Source organism: Setaria italica, chromosome II, assembly GCF_000263155.2.
Source record: "Setaria italica strain Yugu1 chromosome II, Setaria_italica_v2.0, whole genome shotgun sequence".
Classification (NCBI taxonomy): Eukaryota; Viridiplantae; Streptophyta; class Magnoliopsida; order Poales; family Poaceae; genus Setaria; species Setaria italica.
Genome location: NC_028451.1, coordinates 6,408,522 through 6,418,429, shown reverse-complemented (window position 1 = coordinate 6,418,429; position 9,908 = coordinate 6,408,522). Strand labels below are relative to the sequence as shown.

The window sequence follows — 9,908 nt, the reverse complement described above, 5'->3', positions numbered from 1 at the left end:
GACAAAGTGCTTTCTTCTGATTCTGATCTTCTTTGTTGGAAACCTTCTGTTCAGGGAATCTGCTCTAGTAAAGAAGCTTACAAATACCTCTTTTCACAAACCGTTCGCTCCCTCCTGAATCAGGGACCTCGTAGCACCTCTTCTGTCCTTTTAATCATTCTGGATAAAACTTGGAAGCACAAAATCATCCCACCTCGCATCAAAGCTTTCTCTTGGAGGTTGATCAGGCACTCTCTTGCTACAGGTCTTAGAGCTCGTACCTTTAGTTCTAGAATTGACAAAACTTGCAAATATTGTGGGCATGATGAATTTGATCCATCTCCTTTTTTAGTGTGATTTTGCCAGAGCTGATACCTTTAGTTCTAGAATTGACAAAACTTGCAAATGCTGTGGGCATGATGAACCTGATTTCCATCTCTTTTTTTAGTGTGATTTTGCCAGAGCTGTTTGGTTCTCTGCAGATCCTCCTCTGAGAACAGATCGGCTGTCCCCTGAACCTTATGGTCTCCAACATACTTTAGCTACAATTCTAACAAATAATTTCTCAGATGATCTTTTGCAGCAAATTTTTACCAGGCTGTGGTACCTTTGGAGAGCAAGAAATGATTTCAGATTTAACAACAAAAAATGGTCTGTTAGCAGAGTTAACTATGAGACTCAAGCTGACATTGTTACTTCACTTTTATATGCTCCTATCTCCACTCAGTCAGGAAATCACACTTCTCAGCCGGGCGGTGCATCCTCCTCTGCTCATCATACCCTCCATCAGGTTCCTTCGTTTTCTGCTGCTGTGCAGGGTTCTCCCAGGCGATCGGATCAGCAGGCAATCAATATGGCGTTCACAGATGCAGCACTTCGTCCTGATGGTACAGGTACCTCTTCTACATTTGCAGGTTTGGGAGTTGTTTTGGACCTCAAGGTGTCACCACATCGATGCCGCCTTCACATTCATGCAAAAGCTTTGGTGGATTCGGTTCTCATGGGGGAACTGGCAGCTCTTAAGGTGGCTGCCATGGTAGCCAATGCTCTGCAGGTTCAGAGTATTTCTTTGGCATCTGACTGTCAGCAAGCAGTGTCACTTCTACAGCAGGATTACGCGCCTACTCCTTGGAGGCTTAGGCCATGGCTATCTCAATTTCAGGTTCTCCGATCCAACACAAGCATTCAAGTGATAAAAATCTCAAGACAAGAGAATGGTGCTGCACACTGTCTGGCTGCTCAGGCAAAAGCTGTGACCTCTCACAGTACCTGTAGTTTCTCTTGTACCACGCAGTCGCATGTTCAAGATTGTGCTGTTCTTAGAGCACTTCAGTCTGTATCCTGGGGTCAGTTTGACCTCATAAATGTACTCTGCTTTTAACGGATGAATATGAATGAAAGTTATAAAAAAAAAAAACAGGAGTTCGTCCGACTCTTGGACTATGCCAGCTATCGCAGGGAATACCGCCATCTGGGCATTGATCCTCATAGTCTCTCCTTTTCTCTTTTTTTTTTTTGCAGTTTTTCTTGTGCAATTTTTTGTGTTTGAGGGTCAACGTTGTAGTGGTGTCACTGATCCACAACGTCGACGTCCCCGGCGTGTGCCGCGTCCCCAGATCCTCCATCCCGCAGGCGCTTCACGATCCCGACGACATTTTCACCCGGCAGTTCGTCGCGAACGGCCGGGCGCTCGTGGCAGCCGACGGCCTCCTGGTCAACGCCTTCGACGCCATGGAGCCGGAGGCCGTCGCGGCTCTGCTGGGCGGCTCCGTCGTCGCCAGCCTCCCGCCGGTGTTCGCCGTGGGGCCACTTATGCCGTTGAACCTTCGGGAGGCAGCGGAAGAACAGGGGAATTACAGGGCGTGGCTCGACGCGCAGCCGCCGGGGTCCGTGGTGTACGTGAGCTTCGGCAGCCGCAAGGCCCTGGCCAGGGACCAGATCAGAGAGCTCGCCGCCTGGCTGGAAGCGTGCGGCCACCGGTTCTTGTGGGTCGTGAAGGGCGCCGTCGTGGACAGAGACGACGCCTGCGAGCTCAGCGACCTGCTCGGCGAGGGCTTTCTGCTGCGGGTGGAAGGCCGGGGCCTGGTGACCAAATCGTGGGTGGAGCAGGAGGAGGTGCTGAGGCACCCGGCGGTGGGGATGTTCGTGAGCCACTGCGGATGGAACTCGGTGACGGAGGCGGCGGCGAACGGCGTGCCGGTGTTAGCGTGGCCGAGGTTCGCGGACCAGCGGGTGAACGCCCGCGTGGTGGCGCGCACTGGGTTCGGCGTGTGGGTGGAGCGGTGGAGCTGGGAGGGGGAGGAGGCGGTGGTGGGAGCGGAGGAGATCGCGGAGCATGTGGTGGCAGCGATGGGAGACCAGCTAGGCGGTGGCGGAGAAGGCGGCGAGCGTTCGAGATGAGGCGGCAAGAGCCGTGGCAGACGGCGGCACGAGCCAGCAGAGCCTGGCCGAATTCGTGCGTCGTTGCCGGGGCGGAACAGCCATAAATGCGCCGCGAGAGGAGTTTTAGAAAGGATTATCCCGTTCCCTCCACTATTAACTCTCTCTTCCCCTACTAAAAAAAATCTCTCTTCCCATCAAAAAATTTCAAGAAGAAATCGGATTGCTGGTAACGGAAAATGGTGATAAAATACCATAATTGCTATATCGCACTCCCGAGTGAAATTTTTCTTCCCATCTATTTTTTTTTGCTGACGGATTGTAATATATTATTTGCTGACGGGGCGCGCGAGACCACTGGGGTGCTGAAGGCTTATTTGGAGCTGATCCGTGACTTGGCATATGACATTGAAGACTGCCTTGAAGAGTTCATGGTTTTCATCAAGCACAAGAACCTTGTGCAGCAACTTCTCAGCTTGCGAGCACGTCACAGGATTGCTGTCCAGATACGGATTCTCAAACAAAGAGTCCAGGAGGTGAGCCAAAGGAACCTGGGGTACAATGCGATCAAGCTCGCACCATCCACCTCCAGTAATGTGACAGGTGATGGAGCTCGGTAGGAATTTCACAGCTCTAAATGTTGACGAAGCACAGCTTGTTGGTTTGGATGAGCCAAAGAAGAAACTGATGGAGTTAATAGCCAAATCGAAGGCACCCATGGAGCATACTGAAACCGACAATGCCGGTCCAAGAGTGGTATCCCTTGTTGGGATGGGTGGCATTGGAAAGACAGCTCTAACGAAGAAGGTGTATGATAGCAAGGATATCAGAGAGATGTTCAGCACCTGTGCTTGGATCACAGTGTCGCAGTCATTTGACCAAAAGGAGCTTTTTAAGGAGATGATCTTGCAGCTCTTTGGGGCTGAGTCATGGGATAGGCTCTTAAAAGATCATCAAGGGAAGGTGCTGGAGGTACACCTCGCTGACTACCTATCAAGAAGACTTAAGGAGACAAGGTACCTTATTGTTTTGGATGACGTTTGGACCATTGATGCATGGAATCGCATTAAGATTACTTTCCAAGATGGTGGCAAGGATGGTAGCTGTGTAGTAGTGACTACACGGAATGGCAAATTAGCTGAATGCTGCAGTCCTCCATCAAATATCCACCACCCTGAATTCTTAGGGAAAGAAGAGGCTATAACCTTGTTTCTGAAGAAGACAACCTAAAAGTCTTGATGACCTGGAGAAAGATAAAAACACTAAAGGGATAGTTGAAAAAATACTGAACAAATGTGGAGGATTACCACTTGCCAATAACGATACGAGTTCTTTTATGGCACATATAGAGTATAAACCATTTTATGGTATGGGTAAATTTGTAATTAGGCAAAGTTATATTAATCGGAGTGTTTTTTTCCTGCCCGACGACCTCCTCCCCATTTCCTCGCGTGATGTCTGGTTCTTGTTGTCTTGTTGATGATGGCAGAGCCACTGGCGCCGGCGAAGTCGACCGGCACCTCGGACCTCGGGGCCGCAAGGCACACAGGAGAGGATAAGAGACGTCGTCGCGCACCACCGCCTCGTGCACGCGCTGCCAGGCGCTCGCGTCGTCCAGCAGCAGCCACGCGCTGTGGACGCCCTCGACGTCGTGAGGCTGGATGTTGTTCGGCTCGTTGTCGCGGATGTCGAAGGCGCACAGCCAGAGCCGCCTGCCGGACTACCCCAGAGACTGCGCCACGCGCATCGTGGACCCCTCTGCCCGCGTCGGCTCGCCGAGCACCGATAAGATCGAGGCCGCGGGCCACGTCGAGGCAGAGGACGCCGCCGTGGCCCGAGGCACTCAGCCAGTAGAAGTAGTTGCCTGCGTGGATGCCCGGGGAGGGTTGGCCTCGCCCGTGGTCGCGCGCCGCATCCTCCTGCACGACGAGCGCCTTCGTCTCCCAGTTGCCGGTCTTGGAAGGGAACATCGCCACGTCAACGCCGGCGAGATTGAGAAGCACGGCCATGAACAAGATGATCCCGGGCTCCGCACCGATGTCGTAGTGGAAGCCGTTAGCTGTGTTGTGGTCCGTCGCGATGGGCGGCAGCGGCAGGGCGATCCAGCGGTTGGCGGCGGGGAAGCAGACGTAGTAGGAGCCGGTCGCGCTACGCGCCACCATCAGGGGGCGTCGAAGGCGACGATGGCGTCCTTGAGCATCGGGATCGTCCGGTTTATGAAGATGGTGACGGCGTCGTCTCCTTGGGGCAGCGGCGCGGCGAGCTCGGCGATGGGGTTGGCAGGGTCGGTGCTGACGACACCGAGGTCGATGTATCCGGGACGCTGCTTGTCATTGGGCTGGACGACGAGCATGCCGGGGAGGTCGTCGGTCAGCACGCGGCAGCGGCGGTCCGGCCACTTGACATATTTCCCAACATATCCCTATACCACCTATATTACTCTTGCATATAGCTAAATATTTTAGTAGTATACAATTAATCTCAACTATCAAATTCTTTCAAACTAGTCCCTTTCGAACACTAGTATAACCTAGCATTGTGTACCGTAAAAGAACTGTAAGGATACAAAGGAGTGGAAGAGTATATACAGGCAACTCCCCTGGGATCTTGCTACCAATCCAAACCTTGATTCCCTAAGGCGAGTTGTTAGTCTTAGTTACAGCCACCTGCCTTCTCATCTCAAGGCTTGCTTCTTACATCTCAGCATCTTTCCTGAAGATTTTGAGATTGAAAAGAAACATCTAGTGAAAAAGGTGGGTAGCTGAAGGGTTTGTAGCAGATGACTCAACTACAAGAACACTTGAAGAAGTTTCTGAAAATTACTTCTATGAACACATCAGCCGGTGCATGATTCAACCATCTGAGTTAGACAATCTTGGAAATGTGAAGACATGCAGAATTCATGACTTGTGCAGGAGAACTATGCAGCCATTCCTGGAGGAGACACATCCACCATGTCCAGACGAATAAGCATCCGGCATTTATCATACTTTGCTAGCAAGAAGCTGGATTTAGGTATGGACTTAGGGGGTGTTTGGCATCACTCCACTCCAGAAAAATTAGCTCCATTCCACTAACTACACAAAACTCGCAGCTAATCACGTCCAGCTCCACAAACTCTGGCTCCGAAAAAAGGTGGAGCTAGGGTCAGATCCACGTTTTTTGTGGAGTATCTTAAGGGGTGCTCCAAAAATCCTAGTTTCAGACCTCCCCATTGAGTTAGGGGGGAATTACCCACCATGCCACTAGATACACAACGTTTTGGTCTGAGAAAATAAAAAACAGTAAGCTTCCTCCCGTCGCCCCCCTCCCCTCGTCCCGTTGCTGGTTCCCCCGCCTCCCGCGTACCCTAGCGCGGCCGTCGCCGCATGGTTTGGGGCCCACCAGGCCAATCTCGAGCGAAAATGGATGGCGGTGGCGACCCTCGTCCACCCAGTGCTGCAATTCCTTCATCAGCTCCTCCGTCCGGATTGATTTTAGCCTTTGCCCATGCCGGTCTCCCTCCAATCCACCGGCTCCTGCGGCCGGCTGTGGCAGCCTCGACCTCAGCGTGCATGGCCACACGGGTGCGCTCCGCCCAGGTGCGGACAAGGGCGAGCCTCGGCGCGGGCGAGCCATGGCCGCCCGTGGCTCCTGGCTGCACCGCTGCTGGCGGCCAGGCCACGCCGGGCTGTGCTGTGCTGCCAGCGCTGCTACTGTTGGCCTCGCGGGCGCCGGGCTATGCCGGAGCTGCTGGCCGACCGCAGGGTGTCGGGGCTATAGACGCCCCATGCCGCGCGGCTGCCGGCAGTGCTGCTGCTGGCCGTCCAGCTCCATGTGGTGGCACGCCATGGCGGAGAGGATGGAGCGTGCACAATGAGAGTGAGCCTGATGTCTAGCGTCGTCCGCGCCCGGAAGTGGAAGGTGGACAGGCTGATGGAATGAGGTCTAGGTGTGGGTCCCTCAGTCGGCACAGCACGAACGCCGTGGCGTGGCATGGAGCTTAGGATGATTTCTCATCCAAAACTGAAAAGGGAAGAGAGAGGAAGAGGAGGGATAGTATGTTCAAAGAATGATACGTGGGTCCATTCACAAAGGGTAAAATATATTCACAACAAGTCTTCATATTTCTGGAGCTGGAGCACTGTAATCAACCAAACACTTACAGCAACTCCAGTTTTCCTGAAGTTGGTGGAGTGGAGCTGAAAAAAATGAAGCTGGTGAAGTGGAGCTGTTCTTTCTAGGGTGGAGTGTTGCCAAACACCCCCTTAAACTGTGTTCGTTCTTTTACTCTACTAGTGGACGTGCACGTGCGCACGCACGTCATAAAAAAAGATTATATACAAGTGTTAATAAGTATGCATGTAAAAAAAATAAAAATATATTAAAGTAAATCTAATTGTAAAAATATCAATATTTCTCGTCATCCATCACGTAGAAACCTACTTCACGTTAACATGAAACTATCATTTAAAGTTTAGAGTTAAAAAGGTGATACAAAATACACATTCTACTTCACATTAGCCTTCAGTGTAGCAGGGCACCAGATAGTTCGTATAATCGTATGACTCAAGGTGGAGAATGCTTGAAGGTTGTCTCAGAATTGATATTGCCAGGTGAACATGATGAATATAGTGATAAAATTGCCAACCTGCATATGGGCATGTCTAGTTGTTGGTCTAGTTCATCTGGCATTAAGGTGCCAAAAGGAGTGGGAAGTTTAAAAAAGTTACAAATACTAGAGAAAGTGGATATTAAGAGAACAAGTAGGAAAGCAATTAAAGAGATAGGGGAACTAACTCAGCTCAAGAAATTAGTTGTCAGAGGGAAAGGGGCCTCCACGAAAAAAATGCAAAGCATTCTCTAAGGTGGTAGAGAAGCTATCCTCCCTCCGTTCCTTCAGGGTGGATACTAACGAGAAAGATAAAGTTGATGACCCTCTCCCCTCTCTTGAGAGGCTGAAATTGAAGGGCCGCCTTGAGGAGATACCTGCTTGGGTAGGTAAATCTGTGAACCTGGTGAAGATTGACTTACACTACTGTAAGCTGAAGGATTTGAAGGCCTTGGCCACCGAACCGCCCAATCTGATGCAACTTCGACTTTATAAAGATGCATACAGTGCAGATAAATTAGACTTCGACAGGCATGAGTTCCCAAATTTGAGATTCATACACCTAGAGCTTGGTCATACAGCGGCACTGAGAGCAGCACGCCCAATATGGAAAGGATAAGGATTGAGAATTGCGAGCTGGCATCAGGGATCAACGGTGTAAAGCACCTTCGCAAACTCAAGGAGCTGTATATTCGGAGATGTACATTGGCGAAGCACGATATCTTACGAGAGGATGTTAACAAACACACGAATCGCCCTGCGCTGCAAATACTGAACTGCAATCCTACAAGACCTGAAGAGTCTGAGGTGAAGGTGGAAGTTACGGAGTCCATTTCCGAACCAGGGGAGAGCTCGCAGTCTTGATCTGCCTTCATCCAGCCACCGTGTTCGTCATCCTCAAGAATCCACGACAGTCGACAGGTCAGCCCCTGCTCCTGCACATCGTCGTCGACATGCTCCCTTCAGGATCATCACTCTGTTCATCAATGGCATGTATTCCTGCTGTGAGAACTGCTTTATCAATTCGTATTATTGTGCCTTGTGCTTGCTTGCTCTTTGTGTGTAATAATCTAGCCACCGGACTTGTTGTATTTCACTGGATTTTTTATGTTTTAACGTAATAGCTACAATTGTTCTTATGTCTGTATGTATATACATGCTGTCAGTGTCTCAGTGACGCTTGGCCTTGTGTGTACGTAGAAGTGTAACCAACTGGCAAATTATTTGTAAATGGAAAAAATCTATTTTACTCCCCTCACCTATCCACTTTGTCTGCTTAACCCCCAAACAAAGTTTTGGCTCACTTTACTCTCTTAAGCTATTTCATTTGGTGCAATCTACCCCTAATTAGATTTCTCTTTTTTATTTCTTTGTGTATGAGTTGAATTTTAAGTTCAAATATTGTGAGCATATACAAAATATGATGCTTTATGGTAGAAAATTATACTAAATTTTTTTATGGTAGAAAATTATACTAATTTTTTATGGTTATTTTCATAGGTCAGGAATATTTAATACGAAATTGATCTTAGATATACAAAACTGTAGTCATGAAAAAATTCTAATGTATTTTTCTAACATAAAGCATCATGTTATAAGTCCACTGATAAAATCTGAAATTAAAATTCAATTTGTACGTGAAGAAACAAAAAAGAGAAATATAATTAGGGAGCAGATTAGACAAATGAAATAGTTTGGGTGAGTAAAGTGAGTCTAAATTTTACTTAGATGGTTAAGTGGACAAAGTAAATAGATGAGGGGAGTAAAATAGACTTTTTTCTTGGTAAATCAGTGTCTGTTTTTTATGAATAGTCATCAGAAATGATTGTTGTGTGCATGCCAGAGCGTAACTTAGGAGTTGAAATGCATGCTGCTCCTCGGTATATCCTATTTGTTCATATGTAGGAGTTCTTCAGTGTACTCCTCTCGCTCCACCCACTTTTGTCACCATTGATTTTTTTAGAAAATGGAATTATCTTCTGCCTCTGCGCGATCGCACACAGTCCAGTTCTTACAGCAAATTTAGCTTCAGAGTTGGTCACCAAATTGGTCACCAAAATAGAAATAAAAGTTCACCAAATTTAAGAAAATAATAAGCAAATTCTATTATTGCTTCTCCATCCGTTCTTGCCCAAGATATCTAAAGCGATGACTTCCAACGCTTTGCTTGCTGCCCGGACTACTTCCCTACTATCTTCACGCTGCAATAGGGGCCAAAACTACAGCCAACAAGCTCCCCTAAATACAAAATGCATAAAAGAGGTGAAGTTTTTTTCTCTAAAACCATATCATTATGAGTACCAATATTCACCTAAACGTTAAACGGTAGTGATTCGGTCACCCCTCGAGTAGTGAGTAGGCCGTGTAGACAGTGTGTACACGGCATGTACATGGGCAACACGTTTTTGTACGGACCAATAAAAAATAGCATGTTAATATGGTATAGACACATACAAATTAGTGGAGTACGTGTACAAGATCACACATTAACATATTGGCATGGACAGAAAGCTAATAATTCCAGTTCTCAAAGTTTAAAGACATCAATACATCACTAAATACCAGATACATGAGTTCACATATGGTTTAATCTCACTTCTCACAGTCTAAACCCAAATGTTTTCCACCTCCCGCCCAAGGGCCACCATGGCCAAAACGGCCCATTACACGGGTTCCACGCTGAGTAAAAATATTTTCTCTTATTTTTTTAAAAGTCGTTTACGCCGTGCATGACCGTGTACATGGGTTAGCCGGCCGTTTACGGCAACATTGTCTAAACTGTATGGTATCCTATTGAGTAGCGTGTACACGGGCTACACGGCCGGCAACGTTGATGAGTACACCAAATCGCCCACATAAGAACAGCAACCTCCACATAGATAAATCTTCTCTTCTTATTCTCTATGCCCGTTAACCAATTCCATAGCATATGATTTTATTGACTTAGGTGGGGTTAACC

General features: G+C 48.4%; 1 pseudogene; it reads left to right on the top strand.

The window, feature by feature from the left end:
• The first annotated feature begins 832 nt into the window (after positions 1-832).
• LOC101783451 lies at positions 833-2,488 on the top strand (annotated as a pseudogene).
• The last annotated feature ends 7,420 nt before the right edge of the window (positions 2,489-9,908 follow it).